The sequence below is a fragment of the Sturnira hondurensis genome, unplaced genomic scaffold (genome assembly GCF_014824575.4).
Source record: "Sturnira hondurensis isolate 20B ecotype Veracruz unplaced genomic scaffold, ASM1482457v3 Scaffold0004271, whole genome shotgun sequence".
Lineage (NCBI taxonomy): Eukaryota > Metazoa > Chordata > Mammalia > Chiroptera > Phyllostomidae > Sturnira > Sturnira hondurensis.
In genome coordinates, this window is record NW_028076902.1 from 3,669,638 (window position 1) to 3,680,080 (window position 10,443).

At 45.0% G+C, this 10,443-nt stretch overlaps 1 long non-coding RNA gene across 2 annotated transcripts; it reads right to left on the minus strand.

The window, feature by feature from the left end:
- Positions 1 to 911: 911 nt before the first annotated feature.
- On the minus strand, positions 912 to 9,001 carry LOC118986424 (uncharacterized). Of its 2 annotated transcripts, XR_005066377.1 has the most exons (4): positions 8,250 to 9,001; positions 5,047 to 5,103; positions 2,465 to 2,568; positions 912 to 1,326 (listed from the first exon to the last, which is right to left on the minus strand). It is a non-coding gene; the product is annotated as an uncharacterized LOC118986424 (long non-coding RNA). The 2 variants fall into 2 exon arrangements; XR_005066376.1 differs by lacking the exon at positions 8,250 to 9,001 and having other exon boundaries at positions 5,047 to 5,303.
- Between the last annotated feature and the right edge of the window lie 1,442 nt (positions 9,002 to 10,443).

The window sequence follows — 10,443 nt, forward strand, 5'->3', positions numbered from 1 at the left end:
TGGCCACCAGAAACTTCAGTTGGCGATCTGTCCCTCTAAAGCCAAAAAAGGAAAAGACAAAAAAAAGGCCATGAACTGCTTATTATAAGTTTCCAAAGCTCAGTGGAAGCTTAACCAACTTCAAAGCAAGTACACACACACTAAACCCCCAACTGCTTGAAGACTCTCCACTTCTTAAATGCACTAGAGCTGGATTCTGGAGCAAAGGGCAACAGTGATTATTCTAGAAGTTATGTCATACATGGTGTAACATTACCTTCTGCCCACTGGCATCTTATCAGCCATGTGTGCTGGCTCTATTTTGAGACCCATCTGAGCCTGCTACCTGGGACATGGATAGTGTTAAGTCAACGAACGGTTGACAAGGGTTTAACCTGCCTCATCTGGCCAAGAACAACCGCCTGAGCAAATGGTCTCTTGGCAGCTGAATGTGGTTTGAAATACTGCATTTTCTTCCACGTGAAATTCAGAGGCGTGGTGCAAACTGCAACTGTAACCCAAATCAACCTACAAGGGGGGAGAAACATAGACACACATTTTTATTTCAATTTCTTGGTTATTCCGGCAAGAGGACAAACAGTATTGAAAATTGAGCTCTTTCCACAAGGCAGGGCGGAAGGCAGGAATCCCAGGCAGGCAGGCAGGCAGGTAGGTCAGGTCAGGGCTGTCCTCTGGCCCTATGTATGGGAGACCCTGGCTTCTCTCCTTGCCTCTGGCAGGCAGCCAGCACTCTGGGCCTAACCTTGCGCTGTATTTTCAGCTACTTGCACAAAGCATGCAGCCTCTCAGTCTCACTGAGGGTTGTTAGCTGCTTTGAGAGGTGGTGTCTGGTCTTCCCACTGTCCTGTTCCCCACCTCTCTCCCTACAGGCTTCCTGCACCCTCTCTCCCCTGACCCCACCCTCACCAGCACCACCACCACCACCATCACAGACCCAGGGCCGTCGGCTACCTGACAGCTAGCACATGCTCTCAGCTGTGCTGTCTCACTGCTTCCTAGGACCCAGACACCACTGTTTCTGGCCTTGCTGAGATACTCCCCTTCTTCCCAACTCCCAAATGTAAGTGGCTTCCTCCTACTTCTGCGCCAAAGGAGTGACGATGATTTATGCAGTGCATGAAAGATATTATGTCAGCTACTGCCTGTATTTTGTTTGGGTCTTCCTGATAAAAAAGGGAAAGAGTTTATTTCTGGCAGACAGTCATATTGAATTTAAAGTAGGAGTGGTTAGAAAGGCTTACTCTTCATCCATCTAAACATGAGAGGTACGCTGACGAGAATGGCCAGATACAGTCCTCAGCTGTGATGGCAAAACGGCTTAGGGTCCTGAAATGAGATTAGGAGTCAAGAGAGTGAGTTCATGTCAAAGCCCTCGAGAGCCTAGGGGAGAAGTCACATCAAGATGTCCCAGTTTTTGGGGGGTTTTTTTAGATTTTATTTATTTATTTATTTATTTATTTAGAGAGGAAGGGAAGGAGAGAAATATCAATGTATGGTTGCCTCTCATGCGTCCCCTGCCGGGAACTGGCCTGCAACCCAGGCATGTGCCCTGACTGGGAATTGAACTGCGATCGCGTGGTTCGCAGGCCCGCGCTCAATCCACTGAGTTATACCAGCCAGGGCCAAGATGTCCCAGTTTTTTAGCCACCGTGTGTTAAATAGTGGGATCATTCAGTTTTCAAGTGTCATTACTGACTTAATAGCTATTGTGTGCAATATCCTTTTAATTAACTTCTACTTAGACAAATAATAAATAATCCCCCTTTCTAAAAACTAGGACTCATTTGCCTCAAAAATAATTTCCCCCTTCTTTAAGGGAGTAAGACCTAAGCAAGTCTTTTGAAATCTCCCCTTTTTTGATGACTATCTCTAGAAGTGAAACGTTAGAAAGGCCAGAGTAATTAGGTTAAGTCACGACTAGCCAGTGCCATCTGTGCATAAAATGCACAGATGATCTTGGTAACAGTTAAGCCACTTACTACCTACTATTCACTGGGAAACGATGAAGGAAAAAGTGACTAATGATGGATGGTCTAAGGAAACAGCTGCCAATATTTTGGTTCAGCTTATAGCACTTCTTGCCTCTCTAAAGATAAGAACAGGCAGGTGCTTAAGGCATTAAACCAAAGAGCTAGAAAGGAGGCCCCACAAGAACTCCTGTCTGAGGTGGAGTCGTCTGTGCCGGCTAAGGGATTGGAGTCCCACTCCTAGGTTTAGCTTCTACTCCTGTCAGCTGTGTGGCCTCAGATAAATTACTTCACCTCTTTTAAGTGTCAGATTCCTCATCTGCAAAATGGAAGAATAATAGTGCTCACCTTGTAGTGCTGCTGCACAGATTGGCACAACACGCCAGATGCAGAGTAAGGGCTTACTTAATAAGCGGCAAATAATTATTGGTGAATGAATGAAGTGAAGAGGATTTGTTAGAGAACAACTAATGTTAGACTCTCCCAACTAATCCCACCTCCAGTTGTGATTTGGGAGCTCAGTGTATCATCCTCCATGCTGGATCTGCTCAGCAATGATGCCATCTGCTTGTTTGCTGTAATAATTCAAGACTAACGTCCCCTAAAACAACAAGATACCCTGCTGAAGGAAGAGTGCATGAAGAGCGAGTAGAGAAATTTAGAGACTACAGATTTATTGTATTAGCCTTCTGAAACACTCTGAACATCTGTATTTCTGACCAGTATCACCTAATTTTAAGTTTCCATTGCTGTAAAAAGTTCCTGCAAAGATCTGTGTCCTGGGTATTTCAGGTCTGATAGTATGCATAGATGGCAAAAACTTTTCTTGGCTTTGGACACTAGAATGTAAAGAAAAAGCAAAGAAGGTATGCCGTCTTTAGCCAAATAATAAAACAAATCATATGAGTGCACTGAATTATTCCTGGTACCAAGAGATTGTGTATATACCATTGTATGTAAGTAAACAAAAAAATTATGTTACTCAGAATAAGGCTAGAGAGTTTGCTTCACCAAATTGATGAAGAACAGCCTCTCACCTAGACAGCTCGTTCTCCTGTTTGGCCCTCCTCTATACAGAAGATGGTACAGTTGGCCCTTGAATAACTTGGGGGTTTGGGGTGCCAAACCTCTTTGTCATTGAAAACCCATGCATAACTTTTGAGTCCCCCAAAACTTAACTGAGAGCCTACTGTTGACCAAAAGCCTTATGTTACATTACTGATAACATAAGCAGTCAATTAACACATATTTTGTATTTTAAGATAATCATAGGTAAGAAAAAATACATATATAGTACTGTACATACTTACTGAAAAAATCCATGTATAAGTGGACCCACACAATTCAAACCCGTGTTGTTCAAGGGTCAACTGTATTGTGCTTTCAGTACTCATTGACTTAAAAGACATTTAAGAACAAGGTGATAACATACATTTCAAAAAACTTTTAAGCGGGTTTTTAAAAATTTATTTAATTGTTGTTCAAGTACAGTTTTCTGCCTTTTACTCCCATCCCAGCCCACCCCCCCAGAGCTCCCCACTTCCCTCCCATTTTCACCCCTCTTAGTTTTTGTCCTTGTGTCCTTCATACTTGTTCCTGTAAACCCTTCCCCTTTTTCCCTCCCCTCTCCCCTCTGGTCACTGTCAGCCTGTTCTCAATATTTGAGTGTCTTTGGTTATATTTTGCTTGCTTGTTTGTTTTATTATTTAGGTTCCTGTTAAAGGTAGGATCATATGGTATTTGTCTTTCACCGCCTGGCTTATTTCACTCAGCATAATGCAAATTTTTAGTTCATTGATTGACAAACACCTCTATTTGGAGAGAGTACATCTCCATGCCAGTCACTTTATTATTCAGTCTATGGAAAGCGTTTGATACACATAAAGCTTCTCTACCCCCTGCAATAACTTGGTGTCCCTGAGGGGTATTCAGCCGGACAACTGGGAATCTTTGAAACATGATGTGGAAACAGGAAGGGATGCTCAACACATCCTTAAAGTGTTTTCTGCACGTAAGCAAGGTGGGACACAACTACTTTCCCCTAAACACCTGTGCACATGAAGTTAGTCTCATCTTGAAACCAGTCTCATTTTTATCTGCTTGGAAATCCCACCCATGTTACAGTTTTCCAGCCCTCTACCAAACAAGAAGTGTTGCCAATAAGATATTTACTGAACGATAATGATCTTGCTCATAACTTATGTGGTGTCTATCCCTTTAATTAACTGCATTCATTGTGTTGTCTTTGTGATATTTTGATAGTTTCCAGATGCAGGTATAATATATGAATAGAAAGGGGGAAAACCCAAAGTTACTCCAAATAGAACCAGAACTGTAGCTCCCACATGTGTTTTAAATATATTACCCATACAATTAAGAATACAGTATTATAAACCAGCTCTATAAATCTTATAATAAAAACAGTAACACACCAACTCTTCTTAGCCACAGAGAGGCCCTTAATAATACTGTAGATTCCGTGATGGTGTGGCTTTGGGACTGACTTCATACTCCACAAGAAGAACGTTAGCTGGCTGAAATAAATCCTAGCGCGTCCCCTTTCACATACCTAAAATGAAGGGCAAAATATCTTCTTGCAAGGCAGAAGCAGCTCAGCATGAACCTGGCTTCCATATTCCTGGAAATCCTTCAGATTTTTATTGCCATTTAAAAGTGCTAGGAAAATTTAATTTTTCAGACAGGACTTCAGACATTGTTCTGTACAGAACACGGTAAGATCCTTTGCCTTCAACTTCAGACCTAAACAAATCAGGAGAGTGAGGAAGGTCTGTGTTGATGTGAAGTAAGTCTGTAAATTATAAGGGACTAGCCTATGCAAATGTCAGCAATTAAAATGACTGATTATGCTTCTTCTAACCTCGACTCAACTGTTAGGGAAAAGAACTTTCTGAAACTTCCAACAAGAAGGTATCCCAACACTACAAAGAGCTTTTCTTCCTGGGATGGTGGGGAGGGAAGTAACAAGTTTTTCTGTCACAAAGATAAAAGTGTGACTGTGGAAATTTTTTAAGATACACAAAAACAGAGGTAATAGTATAATGAATTCTCACATACGTACCTCCTAGTTTCAGCATGTGGCATCGTGGTTCATTGATAGTCATTGCTTTCTTTCCCTCTGGCAAAGAAAGCTGGATTACTTTAATAGCAGACATCACATAAATTCAGTGCAACTATTTCACTACATATGTCTAAGACACGAAACTCCTTTTTTAAAATAGCACAATCACAAATTAACTCATACTTTAACCAGTAACAATAATTCCTTAATATTCTCTAATATTGTGGAATTAATATTAATATTATTAATATTAATATTCTCTAATATTCTCACTGTCTAATATATAGACAGTGTTCAAATTTCCCCAAATGTCCCATATTTCTTTTTTATCAAATACATCTTCAACTTTTAATGACAGTGGCTGTTCTTAAGGAACTCACACTGCTGAAATCCCCTTGCAATTCCTCTTAGAAATATTTCTTTCAGAAAGTGCTTAGTCATGGGACATTTTATCACAGATTTAACGACCACTCTAGGCCTTTACTGAGGTGGGGCAAATGCTGTACAACTGGGGAAACAGACCCCACTAAGCCTGTTTCTCACCATCTCTAACTGTAGGGCAGCACCTTATGGTGCAGAAAAAAACCCAGGAGTCAGGAAACCCTGATTCTAATCTTAATTCTGTCACTACATTAACTGTGTAAACTTGAGCACACCCATTTTCTTCTCTGTTTCTCAGTTTCCAGGCCTGTAGAATGAGTGCATGAGCCTACAAAATCTCTAAATTTCTTTCTGGCTCCTAAGGTTCAATATGTTCAATGCACATTAAATTTCAAGAACTACATCTATAGGAAGTCATTTGCAAAAATAAGAGCATATCTGTTGTAGAAGCGAGCAGGGATTTAACTGATAAGACCAGTTAAAGCCTGAACTCTAGTTCCCTTGGGTAAGTCATGCACATTTCTAAATCTGTCACACTGTATTACAATTATTTACCTTACTTATCCATCTCTCCTATAGATGTAACTTCTGCAGTGACATTTTCTTATACTCGTCTTTCTCTCATCAAAGCCTAGTGTCCTATCTGGAATCTGGTAGAGACTTGATATATGCATGTTATATAAACAAGTAGATGGATAAGCAATCTGAGGTGAAATGGGCTAATATATGAAAATGCACCTTTTTTATTATATATTTTAAAAAGTAAATGTTATCTGTATTTTAAATATTCAAAATAGAATATTTTATTCATTTATAAAAATCCAACCTTGCTTTTAACCTTTGGTAAGGGATGAACAATAGGCATGTTTTTCTTTCCCATGCCAAATTTCATTTCTTTGGAAATTTTTATATGCTTCTTTCCTTCTCCTTTTCTTTTTAATTAAAATTCACTTCTACAGCCCTGGCTGGTGTAGCTCAGTGGATTGAGCACGAGCCTGTGAAGCAAAGCGTCCCTGGTTCGATTCCCAGTCAGGGCACATGCCTGGGTTGCGGGCCAGGTCCCCAGTAGGGGACACATGAGAGGCAACCACACATTGAGTTCCTCTCTCACTCTTTCTCCTTCCCTTCCCCTCTCTAAAAATAAATAAATAAAATATAAAAATATACTTCTACACACTCACCATTTAATTTTCCATGATAATCATTTATGGAATTTTTTTTTAGTAACTGGTTAGTAGCTTAGTGCCAACTCTAATTTAAATAAGGCTTGAACTTCTACAAAAGGAAGTAATGCAGGAGGTAGTATACAGCAACTGCATGTATCAGATACATCAATCTTTTGAAGACCTAAATATGCACTGGAACTAATTCCCTAAAGACGACCCTGATTTAGTTTCTACTACACCTGAATGTGACCAGCTCTACCATTGACTATGTCTTCCAATGGTCTCTCCCGTGCCCCAGGACCAGTCTCCCCTGCCAACTTTCCACCTGGCGAGCGCCTGCCTCTTTTTGTAATGATGCTAAATTAATGATTCCTGATTACACTTGGGTACCATTTTGATGGGTGAATATTTCCCTTTACTGTGTTCAAATCTGGCACAACCCTCTGAGTAGCATTTCCTGAAAGGAATCTAGTTCTCGTTTCCTGAAAGGAATCTAGTCCTAAGCAATAATGCTCACCAAAAAAAACGATAAGTGGACAAATACATTTAGGAAAGTTTCCTTATTTTAACCTCTTTTTTGGTGATTCAAAAACACCTTAGCACACAGAAGATTCTCAAAGGCCTTGCAAAAAGCTCTATATTGCATTTTTGGTTGTAAAACAACAAAAAACCTTGTTTAACTCAGCATTTCTCAAACTTCCTTATTTTATGTACCACTAAGAAAGAAAAACACTGTTAATTAAACTAGGACTCAATGCTAAGATGCCTCGAATGACAGTAGAGATGTTAAAACTTATAAATGTGTATGTGCATCTTGGAATAGATGAAATATATATGACCACAGGACCCCCCTCCCTTTTTTTAAACATCATCCCTGGACTAGTGCGGATCTGTTGTCCTCTGGAAGAACACTCTGGAAAACTATGCTCTAGTCTAGAGCTTTCAGTTATTTCAGAGGAAGAGGATAAAGCCTATTTCTTCATAGTAAGAAGAAAAATAAATGTAAAAACTTGAAGATACAAAAAGAAATACTGGTCACCCGTTTTTGGTGTGAAATAGATCTTGTTCAGTTAAACAAGTAATTTCCAGGTCCACATCAGGATGTAACTGTCCAGCTGTCCTCCGTGAGCATATAAAGCTCTTTAAATTAAGGTGCCATGTAATTAAATCATTCAGCCGGTTGACAGGCTTCTCAAGAAAGGTGGTTTACTTTCGCTTGAAGTAACTAACCCCTTTGCCTCTGAAAAGCCCCACACCCAGTAGTGACTGACTCAACTTCATAACTTCATCATTAAAATTTCTAGCACTTTATAGGCAACAGGCTGGGGCATAGAGTATCAGTAACTACAATCAGTCAGATGGTGTGAGTGTTGCGGATAGTTTGGAAGATTAGTAAATCCGCTTACAATGAAAGTGTGCGGTGGATGGCCTGGCTCTTAGGGGGTCCCTATGCAAGCACGCAGCCTGACCCAAGTCCACCCACTTACACCCCTCTCCATTTTGCTAACCCAACTCCCGGGAGGGTGTGGGCATGAATTCTTGGACAGCGTGTGCCACTCCCGGCCTGGCGCAGGGCCCCCCCGCACGCCCAAGTTCAGCCCCTCCGACACTTCTTAAAGTCTGAACTGGATGTATCCACTTTCCCCGAACAAGCACCTGGCGTTTCCCTCAAGTTCTCCGGGCTGACGGGACTGGTCAGGCCCTCACGCCGTCCTTCGGGCCCAGAACAAACAGCAGATGAACCCCCGAGGGCCGGGTCACCTTCGCACTCGAATTTACCCCGCAACTCGCAGCTCTCTCCTCTGCCCCGGACCGGTCTCCCCAGCCGGCTTTCTGCCCCGTCAGGGCCTGCCTCGCCAGGCGGCGCCCCCTTTCCCCAGCCCGGAGGAAACTGTGGGGTGGGAGGAAAAACTTGAGCGAGCTCATTCGCACTTCCTAGGGCTCTGCATCCGCCACTGAGATGCTGGCAGTCTGGGGCCAGCCTCTGGAGGCCTTCCCCGTATTTATCCACCCCGCACAGTTTCCATGGCTCCGCCGCCACCCTCCGCCCCCTTTTCGCGCCCAACCCGGCCGGGTGGGAGCCGTGGGGGGCGTACGCGCCGCGGGAAACCGGGGCGGGGACCGCGCGTCGTTTCCAAGACAGAAGTGCGTGGAGGCGCACCCCGCGTCTGACCCTGGGGTAGCGGTGCTACTGCCGCAGCTGCAGCGCAGACCCCTTCCACTCGCCCGCACCCCGGTCTGTCCCCCACCGGGCCCGGCGCCCGGGCCCCAGGCGCAGCACAGCCCCCGGCCCAGCCCGGCGGCACGGGGGAGGGGCGCGGCGCAAGCAAAGTTGCTGAGTTGCTTTGCACGCTCAGAAGTTGCAGCTGAGACGGCAGCTTCCCTCCCCCTTCCTGGACTCGGCTGCTCGGAACACACACACACACACACACACACCCGTCACTACCCGCTACCTGCCCTCGCCCCAGCGGCCCCCGCTGAGACTCCGCAGCATCCCTCCCAGCGCCCGCGAGGAGCCCAGGTTTCCAGCGGAGACGGGCTGGGGGCGGACGCACCCCACCTCTCCGCTCCGACGTGGGTGGAGGGGGTGGCGGACAGGGAGTGGGGGGAGGATGCCTTCCATCAAGGCGCCGTACCGCCGTGGCGCTTTTGCACTTTGCTTCGCCTGCCGGCCCCCGCGCCCTCTCGAAGCAAAACGGGGTGTGCGGAACGGGAACCGGGAGGTGTTTTCATCCCCTCCGGCAGGGGGCTTCGCCGGAGGCGGCGGGAGGGGCTCAGCCAAAGGATGAAGTCGCCAACAGGTGCTCGCTAGCCCATGTGACCAGGGAGGGGCCGCGCGGGGGAAGCCAGGGATGGGGGCAGGGGACGGCTCGCTCCTAGTCAGCAGTGGAGCCCGACGGCCTCCGCGCCGGGCCCGTAGCGGCCTGGGGAGTTTTGGCGGGTGCTCTCGCGGCTTGCCAGGGAGGAGGAGGAAGAGGAAGGGGAGGGAGAGTGAGGAGGAGGGAGGGGATGCAAAAGTGGGTCAGGAATGTAACTGGACGCTGCGCACCCACAACGCAGCGCCCCCTCTCTGCCCCCGTTGCGGGTAGAGGCGGCCAGTACCAGCCGTAGAAAGCAAGTCTTTACTGTTGTGGTTCCCCAGCATTATCGGTGGACGGTTACCAGGGGATCCCGAGGGACGTGTTTCCCTGTGACCCTTGGGGAAGAAAAACTTAGTTACCTCAGTAACCGAGTTTGGCTTGGATGCAATGATACAGTGAGTGTTCTAGGTGAGCCTGACCGAGAGGAGGCTGCAGTTGCACTGATGGGGGTTGGGAGGGAGAGAATTCACTTTTCTTACTACTGACCCAAAATGTGAAAGGAAAGCTGGAGAGGAGGTGTTTTTTTGCCCTGTTTCATGTTTGTTTTTTGCTGTTTCAGAGAACATGAAAGATATTGCATCAGAATTTAAGTCTCTCAAATGCAGTCACAGGCTGCCATAAATTTACCTAAGTTCTTAGCAAATGCCGACTTAGTTGATACAGAGTTTTGAAGTTGATATCCTACAGTTGGAAGAAGCAGGGGACAGTGACAGTTTTATATTTGGGGAAGGCCTGAGAAACAAACGCGAAAAGGCTTTTATTAAAACGAGAAGAAAAAGAAGAAGAAGAGGGAAAAATAACAACCCCAAACCCCAGGCCTCCTCAAAGCAGAAGGAGAGCAGTCCAGTTAGTTTCCTCCCCAGCACAGTGGTACCTTACACCCAAACCTGTGATCAGGAGAGGGAGGGATCCAAATTTAAAAATAATGGGCTTTGGATTTGAATGCTGGTGACACAGGCAAAGTCCAGGAAAAAATAAAACTAAGAGAT